A 17056-nucleotide genomic window follows, 5' to 3' on the forward strand; every position below is an offset into this window, starting at 1 on the left:
GAAGGCGCCAATGTAAGAATTCCTCCAACATCCTGAAAGGCAACATGACATCACCAGAATCCAGGGATCCCGAAATAAGAAGAATTGTACACCCTACTCTAGAAGAATTAGAAGAAATCGACTCAAAAGTGAATTATATGAAAATAATAGAAGACCTTAAACAGGAGGTGAAAAACTGCCATAAACAAATAGAGATCACAAACAAAAAGGTAGAGGAAATGAATAAATCGCTCAAAGATACCCAAGAAAACCAAGATAAACAAGAAAAAGCAATCAAACAGGTAAGGGAAGCGGTGCAAGACTTGAAGAATGAAATGGAAGTAATGAAGAAAACACAAACCGAGGGACGGATGGAGATGGAAAAACTGGGTAAATGAACAGGAACTACAGAGACAAGTACTACCAACAGATTACAAGAGATAGAAGAAAGAATTGCAGATTGGGGTGAGTTTCTGGCCCCCGGGTGCCAGCCTCGGAAGGGGAGCTCAGAGGTTCCTTGGCCCCCGATCCTTCTTGGGCTCTCTGCAGGGCCTCCACTCCCTGCTTACCTCCTCTTTCTTCCTAGCCCACCCAGCTCCCATCCAGAACCCTCCCCACCTCAGCCCCACTGTCCTCTTTCTGCAAATAACATCACCCAGCCCAGCCTGTCTGGGCACTGGGTCTGAATCCTCGGGGCACTCAAGCGGGCGGGAATCCCTTTGTTTCTATCGCCTGCCTGCACCAAGCAGGGTAGGTGCTTTGTTTGTGACCTGCCCACCAGCATGGAGGCCTGATCTCTCGGCGCCAGGAGAGACAGCATTGGGGTGAGTTTCTGGCCCCTGGGCGCCAGTCTCTGAAGGGGAGCTCAGAGGTTCCTTGGCCCCCGATCCTTCTTGGGCTCTCTGCAGGGCCTCCACTCCCTGCTTACCTCCTCTTTCTTCCTAACCCACCCAGCTCCCATCCAGAACACACACCACTTCGGCCCCACTGTCCTCTTTCTGCAAATAACATCACCCAGCCCAGCCTGTCTGGGCACTGGGTCCGAATCCTCAGGGCACTCCAGCGGGCGGGACTCCCTTTGTTTCTATCGCCTGCCTGCACCAAGCAGGGTAGGCGCTTTCTTTGCACCCTGCCCACCAGCACGGAGGCCTGATCACTCAACACCAGGAGAGACAGCGTTGGGGGTAGGCACTTTGTTTGCAAGCTGCCCAACAGCACGGAGACCTGATCTCTTGGCGCCCGGAGAGCCAACGTTGGGGAGAGCCAGCGTTGGGTAGGCAAGGAGACCTGATCTGATAAAAGAAGATTCATAAGGGAGCATTTGAAAGAAGAGATGGGCAGACGCCAAGGCAAGAATTCGACCAACAAGCTGAAAAGCAACATGAAGCCACCAGAAACCACCTACCTCACAACGGGAGGACATGAACACCTTAATCAAGAAGAAGTAGAAAAGATTGACTTCATGAAAGTGATTGATGCACTTAAACAGCATGTAAAAATGCCCTTATAGAAATGGAGGAGAAATATAACAGAAAGTTTGAAGAATTGAATAAATCAGTGAATGATACCCTAGAAAACCAAGGAAAAACAATCAAACAGATAATGGAAACAGTTCAAGACTTGAAAACTGAACTGGAGGCAAAGAAGAAAACACAAACAGAGGGCTGGATGGACATGGAAAATTTAAGTAAACAAACAGAGTCTACAGAAACAAGCATAACCAACAGAATACAAGAGTTAGAAGAAAGAATCTCAGATTCTGAAGATACCATAGAGAAAATAAACACACTGATCAAAGAAAACAGCAAATCCAACAAACTCTCATCACAAAATATTCAGGAAATATGGGACACAATAAAAAGACCAAACCTAAGAATAATAGGAGTAGAAGAAGGAGAAGAAGTGCAGCTCAATGGTCCAGAAAATATATTTAATGAAATTATAGAAGAAAACTTTCCCAACCTAAAGAAAGATATACCTATGAAGGTGCAAGAAGAATACAGAACACCGAATAGGCTAAATCAAAAAAAAAAATCCCCTCGCCATATAATTATCAAAACACAAATCATACAGAATAAGGAAAGAATATTAAGAGCTGCAAAGGAAAAAGGCCAAATTACTTATAAAGGTAAACCTATCAGACTTACACCTGACTTCTCCATGGAAACCATGAAAGCCAGAAGGTCCTGAATAGATGTACTGCAGAAACTAAGAGACCATGGATGCAAGCCCAGATTACTATACCCAGCCAAGCTTTCATTCACTATAAATGGAGAAAATAAAATTTTCCAGGATAAAAACAAATTTAAACAATACGCAGCCACAAATCCAGGCTTACAGAAAGTAATAGAAGGAAAATCAAAAACGAAGGAGTCCAACAATGACCACAATAACTCAGACATCTAGAGACCCTTCACAAACACAAATCAAAGAAGGGAAACACACAAACTCTACTACTAAAAAAATGACCGGCGTTAACAACCACTGGTCATTAATATCACTTAATGTCAATGGACTTAACTCACCTATTAAAACGCACAGGCTAAGAGATTGGATACGAAAACAGGATCCAACATTCTGCTCTTTACAAGAAACACACCTCAACCACAAAGACAGGCACGTACTCAGAGTAAAGGGATGGGAAAAGGTTTATCAAGCAAATGGACCTAAGAAACAAGCAGGTGTGGACATACTAATTTCTAACAAAACTGACTTCAAACTTAAATCAATCAGAAGAGATGGAGAGGGATATTTTATACTCATAACAGGAACAGTTCATCAGGAAGAAGTCTCAATCCTGAACATCTATGCCCCTAATATAAACGCACCCACGTACATAAAAGAAACGTTGCTAAAACTCAAGGTAGCCATCAAACCGCACACACTAATAGTAGGAGACTTCAACACTCCTCTCTCACCAATGGACAGGTCAATCAGACAGAAACCTAACAGAGAAATAAGAGAATTAATGGAGGTAATGAATCAAATGGACTTAACAGACATCTATAGAACTTTCCAGTCAAATAGGAAAGAATATACCTTCTTCTCTGCTGCTCATGGAACCTTCTCAAAAATCGACCACATAGTCGGTAACAAAGCAAACATCCACAGTTACAAAAAAATATTAGTAACCACCTGTGTCTTATCAGATCACCATGGATTAAAGTTAGAATTCAACAACAATGCTACCCCCATGAAGCCTACAAACTCATGGAAACTGAACAGTCAACTCCTGAACCATACCTGGATTAAGGAAGAAATTAAGAAAGAAATTAAAGTCTTCCTAGAATTCAATGAAAATAAAGAAACAACATACTTAAACTTATGGGACACTATGAAAGCAGTCCTAAGAGGAAAGTTCATAGCACTAAGTGCCCACTTAAAGAAAACAGAGAAAGCTCACATTGAAATCTTAACAGCCCACCTGAAAGCTCTAGAAAAAAAAAGAAGCAGACTCACCTAGGAGGAGTAGAAGACTGGAAATAATCAAACTGAGGGCTGAAATCAACAAAATAGAAACACAGAAAACAATCCAAAGAATCAATGAAACAAAAAGCTGGTTCCTGGAGAAAATCAACAAGATTGATAAACCCCTATCCAAACTAATCAAACGGCAGAGAGAGAATATGCAAATTAATAAGATCAGAAATGAAAAGGGGGACATAACCACAGACACAGAGGAAATTCAGAGAATCATTAGATCTTACTACAAAAGCCTGTAGGCCACAAAACTGGAAAATGTAAAGGAAATGGACACTTTTTTAGATAAATACCATATACCAAAGTTAAGCCAGGACAAGGTGAACAATCTAAATAGACCGGTTAGTCGCGAAGAATTAGAAGAGGTTATCAAAAACCTCACTACCAAAAAAAGCCCAGGACCAGATGGTTTCATTGAGGAATTCTACCAGAACTTCCAAGAAGACCTAATACCTATACTCCTTAATGTATTTCACAATATAGAAACAGAAGAGGCATTGCCAAATTTCTTTTATGAAGCTACAGTCACTCTGATACCAAAACCACACAAAGACTCAACCAAGAAAGAGAATTACAGGCCAATCTCACTCATGAACAATGACGCGAAAATCCACAACAAAATACTGGCAAACCGTATCCAAGAACACATTACAAAAATTATCCATTATGATCAAGTAGGCTTCATCCCAGGGATGCAGGGCTGGTTCAACATACGAAAATCTATCAATTTAATCCAGCATATAAATAAACTGAAAGAAAAAAACCATATGATCATTTCATTAGATGCTGAAAAAGCATTTGACAAAATTCAACATCCCTTTATGATAAAAGTATTGGAGAGATTAGGGATACAAGGGTCATACCTAAATATAATAAAAGCTATATACAGCAAGCCGACAGCTAACATCAAATTAAATGGAGAGAAACTTAAAGCCATCCCACTAAACTCAGGAACACGACAAGGCTGTGAACTCTCGCCATACCTCTTCAATATAGTACTTGACGTTCTAGCAATAGCAATAAGACAACATAAGGGGATCAAGGGGATTCGAATAGGAAAGGAAGAAGTGAAACTTTTGTTATTTGCAGATGATATGATAGTGTACATAAGCAACCCACAAAACTCCACCAAAGAACTTTTACAGCTGATAAACAGCTTTAGTAATGTGGCAGGATACAAGATCAACTCCGAAAAATCAGTCGCCCTCTTATACACAAAGGATATGGAAGCAGAGAGGGAAATCAGAGAAGCTTCACCTTTCACGATAGCCACAAACAGCATAAAATATCTTGGGGTAACTCTAACCAAGGAAGTGAAAGATCTATTTGACAAGAACTTTAAGGCATTGAAGAAAGAAATTGAAGAGGATACCAAAAAATGGATGGACCTCCCTTGCTCTTGGATTGGGAGGATCAACATAGTAAAAATGGCAATTCTACCAAAGGCAATTTATAGATTCAATGCAATCCCCATCAGGGTCCCATCAAAATTCTTCACAGATCTTGAGAGGACCATAATCAACTTTATAAGGAAAAACAAAAAACCCAGGATAGCCAAAACATTCCTATACAATAAAGGATTGTCTGGAGGCATTACCATCCCTGACTTCAAACTCTATTACAGAGCTACAGTAATGAAAACAGTGTGGTACTGGCATAAAAACAGAGAAGTCGACCAATGGAATCGTATAGAAGACCCGGATTTTATCATATCAAACCTATGAGCACCTCATTTTCGATAAAGGAGCCAAAAGTATACAATGGAAGAAAGAAAGCATCTTTAACAAATGGTGCTGGCATAACTGGATGTCAACCTGTAGAAGAATGAAAATAGACCCATATCTCTCACTGTGCACAAAACTCAAGTCCAAATGGATTAAAGACCTCACTATCAGTCAGAACACATTGAACCTGAGAGAAGAGAAAGTGGGAAGTACCCTACAGGAGATGGGCACAGGAGATCGCTTCCTATGTGTAACCCCAACATCACAGACTTTACGGGCAACATTGAATAAATGGGACCTACTAAAACTGAGAAGCTTCTGTAAAGCAAAGGACACTGTCACCAAGACAAAAAGGCAACCTACTGACTGGGAGAAGATCTTCACCAACCCCGCAACAGACAAAGGTCTGATCTCCAAAATATATAGAGAACTCAGGAAACTAGACTTTAAAATGCTAATTAACCCAATTAACAAATGGGGCACTGAACTGAACAGAGAATTCTCAGCAGAGGAAGTTCAAATGGCCAAAAGACACTTAAAGTCGTGATCAACTTCCTTAGCAATCAGGGAAATGCAAATCAAAACAACTTTGAGATATCATCTTACACCTGTCAGAATGGCTAAAATAAAAAACTGCAATGATAGCCTTTGCTGGAGAGGCTGTGGAGGAAGGGGTACCCTCATCCATTGCTGGTGGGAATTCAATCTTGTGCAACCACTTTGGAAATCGGTGTTTCGGTTTCTCAGGAAATTCGGGATCAACCTACCCCTGGAACCAGCAATACCACTCCTGGGAATATACCCAAGAGATGCCTGATCAGATGACAAAACCATTTGTTCAACTATGTTCATAGCAGTATTATTTGTAATAGCCAGAACCTGGAAACAACCTAAATGCCCTTCAATGGAAGAATGGATGAAGAAAGTATGGAATATATACACACTAGAGTACTATGCTGCGGTAAAAAACAATGACTTCTCAAATTTTGCATGCAAAGGGATGGAAATAGAAAACACTATCCTGAGTGAGGTGTCCCAGACCCAAAAAGATGAACATGGGATGTACTCACTCATAATTGGTTTCTAGCCATAAACAAGGGTCACGGAGTCTACAATTGGTGATCCCAAAGAAGCTAAGTAAGAAGGTGAATCAAAGAAAAAACATATAGTTGTCCTCTTGGCTATGGGAAGTAGACAAAATGGCCGGGGAGAAAACTGAGATCTTGGGGGTGGGGTGGGATGGTTGTATGGGGAGATGGGGAGAGTAAAGGGAGAAGGGGAGAATGGGGGGAACTTGGGGAAAAAGGAGGATTGGGATAAAGGAAGGTTGGATAGGGGAGCAAGGAAGCACAATTCTTAGTTAAGGGAGCCACCTTAGAGTTGGCAAGAGACTTGAACCTAGAGTGGCTACCAGATGCCTAAGCCAAGGTCCCCAGTCAGTTCCTGGGCAGCTGAGGATTGGGAACCTGAAATGACCCAAACCTATAGCAATACTGATGAATATCTTGCATATCATCATAGAACCTTCATCTGGTGATGGATGGAGATAGAGACAGAGACCCACACTGGAGCACTGGACTGAGCTCCCAAGGTCCCAATGAGGAGTGGAAGGAGGGAGAACATGAGCAAAGAAGTCGGGACCACGAGGCGTGCACCCACCCACTGAGACAGTGGAGCTGATGTACTGGGAGCTCACCAAGGCCAGCTGGACTGTGACCGAAAAAGCATGGGATAAAACCGGACTCTCTGAACATGGCGAACAATGAGGGCTGATGAGATGCCAAGGACAATGGCACGGGATTTTGATCCTACTTAATGTGCTGGCTTTGTGGGAGCCTAGCCAGTTTGGATGTTCACCTTCCTAGATATGGACGGAGAGGGGATGACTTAGGCCTTACCACAGGGCAGGAAACCCGGACTGCTCTGTGGACTGGAGAGGGAGGGGGAGAGGAGTGGGGGGAGGGGGAGAAGGGTGGGAGGAGGGGGAGGGAAATGGGAGGCTGGGGGGAGGTGGAAACTTGATTTTTGTTTATGTTTTTTTTTCTTTTCTCAATAAAAAAATAAATAAAAGTCAGGGAGTTGGGATTTACTTCTTTACCTTCAAGGTTATTGTGTTTTTCTACCTCAAACAAAGATCAGAGAGTTCTGCTTTCTCTCTCTCTCTCTCTCTCTCTCTCTCTCTCTCTCTCTCTCTCACACACACACACACACACACACACACACATAAGGTTATTGTCCACAGATGTGACTAATATCCAGAACTTGTATTTCAGGTATTGAGATTTAGATGTTTCTACCTCAAACAAAAGCCTGAGGATCCAACTAAGTTCCTACTCCCTTATGGAGATACCAATGAATTCCTCCCAGAGAGTGGCTTGCCTACAGAAAGTTTTGGCTTAGGGTGTGAGCATTACTTGTCTTGTTCTAGTAACCGAATGTTTAAGAATGTATCCCACAATCTTTAATTGGTTTTGTTCATTCCTTGTATCATGTTATTGTAGTTTTTTTTTATCTTACTCCTACCCTTTGGGGTCAGGGATATATAAGGAAATGGAAATTAAATGTAGCCAATTTCAGTATTATCTGGAACTCCCTCCCAAAACCATCATATTTTTTTTCTGTTTCATTATTTTCACTGGTGTCTACATTCTCTTTACTTATTTTTCTAATCCCCAGGACTCTACCTGAATAATGGTATACTTGTTGAAGGTGATCTCTGACAAATGGCACACAATGTAGGGCCACACATAAACCCCAAAAGACAAAAACTGTATGGCCAATGGTACTCAGGAGAAATTAGACCTACCCTGCATGAGTAATTACACTATAGCTGTAGAGGTGAGAAATGAGTGCTTGAAAATAGAGTATAATAGATTGTAAGAAAATGGAAAGAAAGAAAGCAGGACAAAAAATATCAGGAGTAAAAGTTGTAAATAGTATTTGTAAAAATGAAAAAAGGAAATAATATTCAACTATCTTTACAGCTGCTTGGATATATTTTGATAGCTAGAGGAGCTAAAGTGGTGCACAAACAAATGCAGAGATTTTTAGATTTTGTAAATATTATATTTCTGCCCCCACACTGACTGCATACCCGCCAGCAACTTTGGGCAGCTCCGGGAGGAGAAGCCAAAGTACCGCCTCATCTTTGCCCCCAACAAGCTGCAATGCTATGGTCATCAAGCTGCAGCCTCTGTTGATGCTGAGTGGGATAAAAGAATGGAGTACTGCACGTGGCCCAGGAATGGCATAAGTTACCATTGAAATTTTGGCAGTATGTGTACATGCACTGAAGCCAGCTGAGTGGGTCTGGCCCACACTCTGCTGCAGAGCCAGAAAAGGCAAGAAACAAAGTTTAGAAGATGATCCTTCCAGCGAGAAATGGCTAAAGGCTACCTCTCCTATGAGCCAAGAAACCTATAATGGGTAAATCTATGGATTTGACAGAAAATAGGATTCAGGAATTCTCCTAATTTTGCAATTCAGAATTTAAAATGAAAAGCAGAGCTTTCTAAAAAAAAAAAAACGGTGTGACTATACCCACCTAAGCATGTAGATGCAGCTGTCTCAGAGCCTCTGTAATGACAAATACCTGAGAGCCTGTAAATTTGTCAGCTGCCTTTAACCCTGCCTCTGACAGGACTGCTAAGTGTAAAAAGCATGGCTTATGTCCACAGCAGACAATGAGGGACTGGCCTCCTGGTCCAAAATAACCGCGTGTGACCACCAAGTGGCAGAGATAGCCCAAAATATCCCCACTTTTCATGGGGGAGACCAGTTCAGTTCTCCAATGGGACACTGCCAAGCAGTAAAGAGAAGAAATTATGACTTTGTGACCCAGCTTCAGCTATGAGCCTAGTGAAACAGAAGCCTTTTCCTGGTCTGACAGTGTGATGTGGGAGTCTGCTGTTTTGTGTTGATTTAATTGGTTAAATAAAGAGACTGCCTTGGCCCTTTAAGAGGACAGAAATTTAGGTAGGCGGAGAAAACAGAACAGAATGCTGGGAGAAAGAAGCTGAATCAGAGAGTCGCCATGATTCTCCCACTCCAGACAGACACAGGTTAAGATCTTCCCTGGTAAGCTACCTTGTGGGCTACACAGATTATTAGAAATGGGTTAGATTAATATGTAAGAGCAAGCCAATAAGAGGCTGGAACTAGTGGGCCAGGCAGTGTTTAAAAGAATAGAGTTTCTATGTAATTATTTCAGGTATAAAGCTAGCCGTGCGGGCGGCCAGGAAAGTAGCCTGCCACTCCTAACACAACAGACAGTGGAGTTGCTGAAAAGCAGCCTCAGGGAACTGCAGCTCCAGACCCAGAGGTCTGTGAAAATGTAAATGAGCAAATTGAGCATGACAGTTTAGCAAGCTTTCAGCTTGGATTAGAATAAAGATAGCTTATACACTTTTCATAAGGTATACAATACCTGAGACCTTGTTTCAGATATCCTATGGAAGACCTTGAGGCACTAAATAAAATTCATTTTATTTTTTTTTGGGGGGGGGACAGGGCACTAAGTAAAATTCTTAAAGGGAATAGTGATCCAAGTCCCAGTAGACAAATTACAGAAAATGCGAGACAAGTAGGTACTCATGCAGGTAGAGTATGCAATACAAAGATAGCAAATACATTATATTAATTATAATCAGCCTTGGCAATCATGTATATTACTTACCAAACTTACTCCTGTAGCAATATTATGGCAAAATGGTCTACTTTTATGGCTACACCTTCCTGTTTTGCTAATTAAGGTATTGCAATGGTCTGTCTTTAAGAGATAAGCCACGTCTACTCCCTCACCTGTCTTCCAAGGCAAACTGATCTTCAGCTTCCAGCCTGAGACCTTTCCTTTTCCATCTCCTTCTCAAAGAGGCAGCTTCTGTCTCTCCCTTGTCCCCACTTCTTCCCTCCCCCCCCCTCTCTCTCTCTCTCTCTCTCTCTCTTCTCCCCTTCTCCCCTTTCCCTTCCATAACCCACTAAATAAATATCCAACTTCCCCGTCACATGGCTCCCTGCCCGGAACCAGTCACCTTCACAGACCTGCAATGTGGTCCCACAGTGTGACCATCTGTCTGTCTCTCCTTGTGAAACTGGCTGCCCCTTCAAGGTATCTCATCCACCACACGGCTCCCTGCCTGGGACTCATGGCCTGCTGCAGCCACTTGGGGAATTGTGCCATCCCTACCTGGGACTGGCTGCTCTCGGGACCCACTGACTGTTGCCTGCTGCCACTTCTGGGACCTGCAGCATGGTCTCATGGTCCACTGCCTGCTGCAGCCACTTGAGGATCCACAGCATTTTACTTTTACCATTATAGGTATCAAACCATTATTTTGAAGCAGCAGCTTGTTGATCACAGAAGAACAGGATAGAATCTAGGCAATATTTTAGCATTGACCAACGTTCCTTATACTAAGCAACAGATTGATTGGTTATTTCAAAATAGTGATTCTTGGTCAATTATTTTTGCTCAATTTGAAGGCCAGATTAATGGTCTTTTCCAGCTGATCCACTGCTACAGTTTGCACAACTATATTACTTTATTTTCTCTAAAGTTGTAGCAAAAGATCCCTTCAAGAATGTTGTTAATTTTTACAAATTGTTCTTCCAATGAAAGAGTTGAATATGTTGTTAATTGTGGAGGACATATAGTAAAATCAGAACCAGCCTCAGCTCAAATAGTTGAGCTATGAGCTGTTGCTATGGTGTTTCAGCTTTTTGCAGATAAGGCATTTAGTCTTTATATTGATAGCCAATATATTTTTAATGTTCTTCGAATCCTAGAAACCTTCCCATTCTCCCTTAACCCTTTGCTTACAGGGTACACAGCCAGAGACAGGTGAGATCATTTTTCCCACAGGAACCTAAGACAATGGACATGTGTGATTAGAATACATGTACTGAAGACTGATAAGTCTAGAAAATAGGAAAATATTCACCTAAGGCATATACGATCATCTGTCTTGTTGCAGAAGCACTGGTTATATTAAAATTAATAAAAAGGGAGGAATATGTAGAGGCTCAAAAATGTGAGCCTATTTCAACCATGTCTAAAGGTCAGAGAGTTGGAACTTACTTCTGTTCCTTCAAGGTTCTTGACTGTTTCCACCTCAAACAAAGGTCCCATCTAGATTTATATCAGAAAGTTCAGCTCTCTCAAGGTTATTTTCAACAGATGCGGCTAATATACAGACCTTGTATTTCAGGTATTGAGAAGTAGATCTGTTTCTATTTCAAACAAAAATCTAAGGATCCAACTAAGTTCCTACTCCCTTATGGAGATAACAATGGATTCCATCCAGGGAAAGATTTGCCTATTGAATGTTTTGGTCTAGGGTGTGAGTGTTACTTATCTTGTTATAACAACAGAAGTTTTAATTAAGAATTTAGCCCATGGCAAGGAGCTGGTGCCATTGTTTTGGTATGCTGCACTTCAAGTGTTGCGGCAGGGAGCTGTGAGGCAGTCATGGGTGAGCAGGGGTGCCTTGAAACGAATGCAGTGACCTATGGTGATGTGCATGTTAACTTCACTTGGGAAGAGTGGATGTTGCTGGATACTTCACAGAGGAATCTCTACAAAGAGGTGATGCTGGAGACCCACAGCAACATCAATACCATAGGATACAATTAGAAAGACCATAAGATTGAAGAACATTGTCAAAGTTTTAGAAGACATGAAAGAAGTCATACTGGAGAGACACCCTATGAATGCAATCAATATGGTAAAGCCTTTACACAACACAAAAGTCTTCGTATACATAAAACAACTCATACTGGAAAGAAACTATATGAATGTAAACTATGTCGTAAAGTCTTTGCACATCAGAGTCATCTCCAAAGCCATGAAAGAACATATACTAGAGAAAAACTTTATAAATGTAATCAATGTGGTAAAGCCTTTGCACAATGCAGTCATCTTCAAATACATAAAAGAACACGTACTGGAGAGAAAACCTATGAATACAATCAACGTGGTAAAGCCTTTGCACATCACAGTTATCTTCAAAAACATAGAAAAACACATACTGGAGAGAAACCCTATGAATGCAATCAATGTGGTAAAGCCTTTACAAGATAGAGTAGTCTTCAAAGACATAAAGGAACATGTACTGGAGGAAAACCTTATGAATGTAATCAATGTGGTAAAGCCTTTGCACATCATGCCAGTCTTCAAATGCATTATTTCCTTTTTAAAAATTTATTTATTTATAAAATTTACCACCTCCACCCCTCCTCCCATTTCCCTCCCACTCCCTCTGCCCCCTCCCTCTCCAGTCCTAAGAGAAGTCAGGGTGCCCTGCCCTGTGGGAAGTCCAAGGCCCTCCCCCTCCATCCAGGTCTAGGAAGGTGTGCATCCAAACAGACTAGGCTCCCAAAAATCCAGTACATGCAGTACAATCAAAACCTAGTGCCATTATCATTGGCTTCTCAGTCAGCCCTTATTGTCAGCCACATTCAGAGAGTCCAGTTTGATCACATGCTCGTTCAGTCCCAGTCCAGCTGGTCTTGGTGAGCTCCCATTAGATCAGTTACACTGTTTCAGTAGGTAGACACACCCCTTGCGGTCCTGACTTCCTTGCTCATGTTCTCCTTCCTTCTGTTCTTCATCTGGACCTTGGGAGCTCAGTCCAGTGCTCCAGTGTGGGTCTCTGTCTCTATCCCCATTCATAATCAGATGAAGGTTCTAATGCATTTTAAAGGAACACATACTGGAGAGAAACAATAATAATGTAATCAATGTGGTAAAGCCTTAGCATGTCACAAAAATCTTCAAATACATAAAAGAATATGCATGTATGAGAAACCCTGTAGTAATATGAGCAATGGGGCTGCATCCCCAGCACCCCAGCCGCCTTCTAGCTTATGCCCCAGAGTAACAACACACAAATTGTATTCATTTAAACACTGCTTGGCCCATTATATCTATCCTCTTCTCGGCTAACTCTTGTACCTGGACTAGCCCATTTCTAATAATCTGTGTAGCATCAGTCTTACTGGAAAAGATTCTAGGCTACGTCCATCCTGGGTCGGAGCTTCATCGCATGTGCCTCAGAGAGCAGAGCTCTCGCGTCCGCCCGGGAGAGGGGAGCATGGTGTCTCTCTGAGCTCACTTCCTCTTCCTCCCAGCATTCTGTTCTGTTTACTCCTCCCACCTATGTTTTAACCAATCAGGACCAAGCAGTCATTGTTTTTTACCGCAGAATAGTACTCTAATATGTATATATTCAACAATTTCTTCATCCATTCTTCCATTAAAGGACATCTAGGTTGTTTCCAGGTTCTGGCTATTACAAATAATGCTGATATGAACATAGTTGAACAAAAGCCCTTGTCATATGATAGGGCATCTCTTGGGTACTCTAGAGTGGCATTGCTGCGTAGAGGGGTAGGTTGATCCCGAATTTCCTGAGAGACCGAAACACTGATTTCCAAAGAGGTTGCACAAGTTTGCATTCCCAACAGCAATGGATGAGGGTACCCCTTCCTCCACAACCTCTCCAGCAAAGGCTATTATTGGTGTTTTTGATTTTAGCCATTCTGACAGGTATAAGATGATATCTCAAAGTTGTTTTGATTTGCATTGCCCTGATGGCTAAGGAGGTTGAGCATGACCTTAAGTATCTTTTGGCCATTTGAACTTCTTCCGTTGAGAATTCTCTGTTCAGTTCAGTGCCCCAATTTTTAATTGGGTTAATTAGCATTTTAAAGTCTAGTGTCTTGAGTTCTCTATATATTTTGGAGATCAGACCTTTGTCTGCTGCGGGGTTGGTGAAGATCTTCTCCCAGTCAGTAGGTTGCCTTTTTGTCTTAGTGAGAGTATACTTTGCTTTATAGAAGCTTCTCAGTTTCAGTAGGTCACATTTATTCAATGTTGCCCTTAATGTCTGTGCTGCTGGGGATATATGTAGAAAGTGGTCTCCTGTGCCCAGATGTTGTAACGAACTTCCCACTTTCTCTTCTATCAGGTTCAATGTGTTCTGACTGATAGTGAGGTCTTTGATCCATTTGGACTTGAGTTTTGTGCATGGTGATAGATATGGGTCTATTTTTATTCTTCTACAGCTTGACATCCAGTTGTGCCAGCACCTTTTGTTGAAGATGCTTTCTTTCCTCCACTGTATACTTTTAGCTCCTTTATCGAAAATGAGGTGTTCATAGGTTTGTGGGTTAAAATCCGGGTCTTCTATACGATTCCATTGGTCGACTTCTCTGTTTTTATGTCGGTACCACACTGTTTTCATTACTATAGCTCTATAATAGAGTTTGAAGTCAGGGATGGTAATGCCTCCAGACAATCCTTTATTGTATAGGATTGTTTTGGCTATCCCGGGATTTTTGTTTTTCCATATAAAGTTGATTATTGTCCTCTCAAGATCTGTGAAGAATTTTGGTCGGACCCTGATGGGGATTGCATTGAATCTATAAATTGCCTTTGGTAGAATTGTCATTTTTACTATGTTGATCCTCCCAATCCAAGAGCAAGGTAGATCCATCCATTTTCTGGTATCCTCTTCAATGTCTTTCTTCAATGCCTTAAAGTTCTTGTCAAATAGATCTTTCACTTCCTTGGTTAGAGTTACCCCAAGATATTTTATGCTGTTTGTGGCTATCGTGAAAGGTGAGGCTTCTTTGATTTCCCTCTCTGCTTCCATATCATTTCTGTATAAGAGGGCGATTGATTTTTCGGAGTTGATCTTGTATCCTGCCACATTACTAAAGGTGTTTATCAGCTGTAGAAATTCTTTGGTGAAGTTTTTGTGGTCTCTTATGTACACTATCATATCATCTGCAAATAACGAAAGTTTCACTTCTTCCTTTCCAATTCGAATCCCCTTGATCCCATTATTTTGTCTTATTGCTATTGCTAGAACTTCAAGCACTATATTGAAGAGGTATGGCGAGAGTGGACAGCCTTGTCGTGTTCCTGATTTTAGTGGGATGGTTTTGAGTTTCTCTCCGTTTAATTTGATGTTAGCTGTCGGCTTGCTGTACATAGCTTTTATTATATTTAGGTATGACCCTTGTATCCCTAATATCTCCAATACTTTTATCATAAAGGGATGTTGGATTTTGTCAAATGCTTTTTCAGCATCTAATGAAATGATCATATGTTTTTTTCTTTCAATTTATTTATATGATGGATTTCATTGATAGATTTGCATATGTTGAAACTGCCCTGCATCCCTGGGATGAAGCCTACTTGATCATAATGGATAATTTTTCTAAGTGTTCTTTGATACGGATTGCACTATTTTGTTGAGGATTTTTGCATCGATGTTCATGAGTGAGAATGGCCTGTAATTCTCTTTCTTGGTTGAGTCTTTGTGTGGTTTTTGTATCAGAGTGACTGTAGCTTCATAAAAGGAATTTGGCAATGCCTCTTCTGTTTCTATATTGTGAAATACATTAAGGAGTATAGGTTTAGGTCTTTTTGGAAGATCTGGTAGAATTCCACATTGAAACCGTCTGGTCCTGGGCTTTTTTTTTGGTAGGGAGGTTTTTGATAACAGCTTCTAATTCTTCGTGACTAACAGGTCTATATAGATTGTTCACCTGGTCCTGGTTTAACTTTGGTATATGGTATATATGTAAAAACGTGTCCATTTCTTTTATATTTTCCAGTTTTGTGGCATACAGGCTTTTGTAATAAGATCAAATGATTCTTTGAATTTCCTCTGTGTCTGTGGTTATGTCCCCCCTTTCATTTCTGATCTTATTAGTTTGCATATACTCTCTCTGCCGTTTGATTAGTTTGGATAGGGGTTTATCAATCTTGTTGATTTTCTCCAGGAACCAGCTTTTTGTTTCATTGATTCTTTGGATTGTTTTCTGTGTTTCTATTTTGTTGATTTCTGCCCTCAGTTTGATTATTTCCAGTCTTCTACTCTTCCTAGGTGAGGCTGCTTCTTTTTTTTTCTAGAGCTTTCAGGTGGGCTGTTAAGTCTCCAATGTGTGCTTTCTCTGTTTTTTTTAAGTGGGCACTTAGTACTATGAACTTTCCTCTTAGGACTGCTTTCATACTGTCCCATAAGTTTGAGTAGGTTGTTTCTTTATTTTCATTGAATTCAAGGAAGACTTTAATTTCTTTCTTTATTTCTTCCTTGATCCAAGTGTGGTTCAGTAGTTGACTGTTCAGTTTCCATGAGTTTGTAGGCTTCATGGGGGTAGCATTGTTGTTGAATTCTAACTTTAATCCATGGTGATCTGATAAGACACAGGAGGTTATGAATAACTTTTTGTAACTGTGGAAGTTTGCTTTGTTACCAAGTATGTGGTCAATTTTCGAGAAGGTTCCATGAGCTGCAGAGGAGAAGGTATATTCTTTCCTATTTGGGTGGAATGTTCTATAGATGTCTTTTAAGTCCATTTGATTCATTACCTTCATTAATTCTCTTATTTCTCTGTTAGGTTTCTGTCTGATTGACCTGTCCATTGGTGAGAGAGGAGTGTTGAAGTCTCCTACTATTAGTGTGTGAGGTTTGATGGCAGCCTTGAGTTTTAGTAATGTTTCTTTTACGTACGTGGGTGCTTTTATATTAGGGGCATAGATATTCAGGATTGAGACTTCTTCCTGATGAATTGTTCCTGTTATGAGTATAAAATGTCCCTCTCCATCTCTTCTGATTGATTTAAGTTTGAAGTCAGTTTTGTTAGAAATTAGTATGTCCACACCTGCTTGTTTCTTAGGTCCATTTGCTTGATAAACCTTTTCCCATCCCTTTACTCTGAGTACGTGCCTGTCTTTGTGGTTGAGGTGTGTTTCTTGTAAACAGCAGAATTTTGGATCCTGTTTTCGTATCCAATCTCTTAGCCTGTGCCTTTTTATAGGTGAGTTGAGTCCATTGACATTAAGTGATATTAATGACCAGTGG

At 41.0% G+C, this 17056-nt stretch overlaps 1 pseudogene; it reads left to right on the forward strand.

Moving 5' to 3' along the window:
- The first annotated feature begins 11055 nt into the window (after positions 1-11055).
- On the forward strand, positions 11056-11859 carry LOC121442691 (annotated as a pseudogene).
- The last annotated feature ends 5197 nt before the right edge of the window (positions 11860-17056 follow it).

This window comes from Microtus oregoni, unplaced genomic scaffold, assembly GCF_018167655.1.
Source record: "Microtus oregoni isolate MIOR12 unplaced genomic scaffold, Mior012 000094F_ref0000399, whole genome shotgun sequence".
NCBI classification, from domain to species: Eukaryota; Metazoa; Chordata; class Mammalia; order Rodentia; family Cricetidae; genus Microtus; species Microtus oregoni.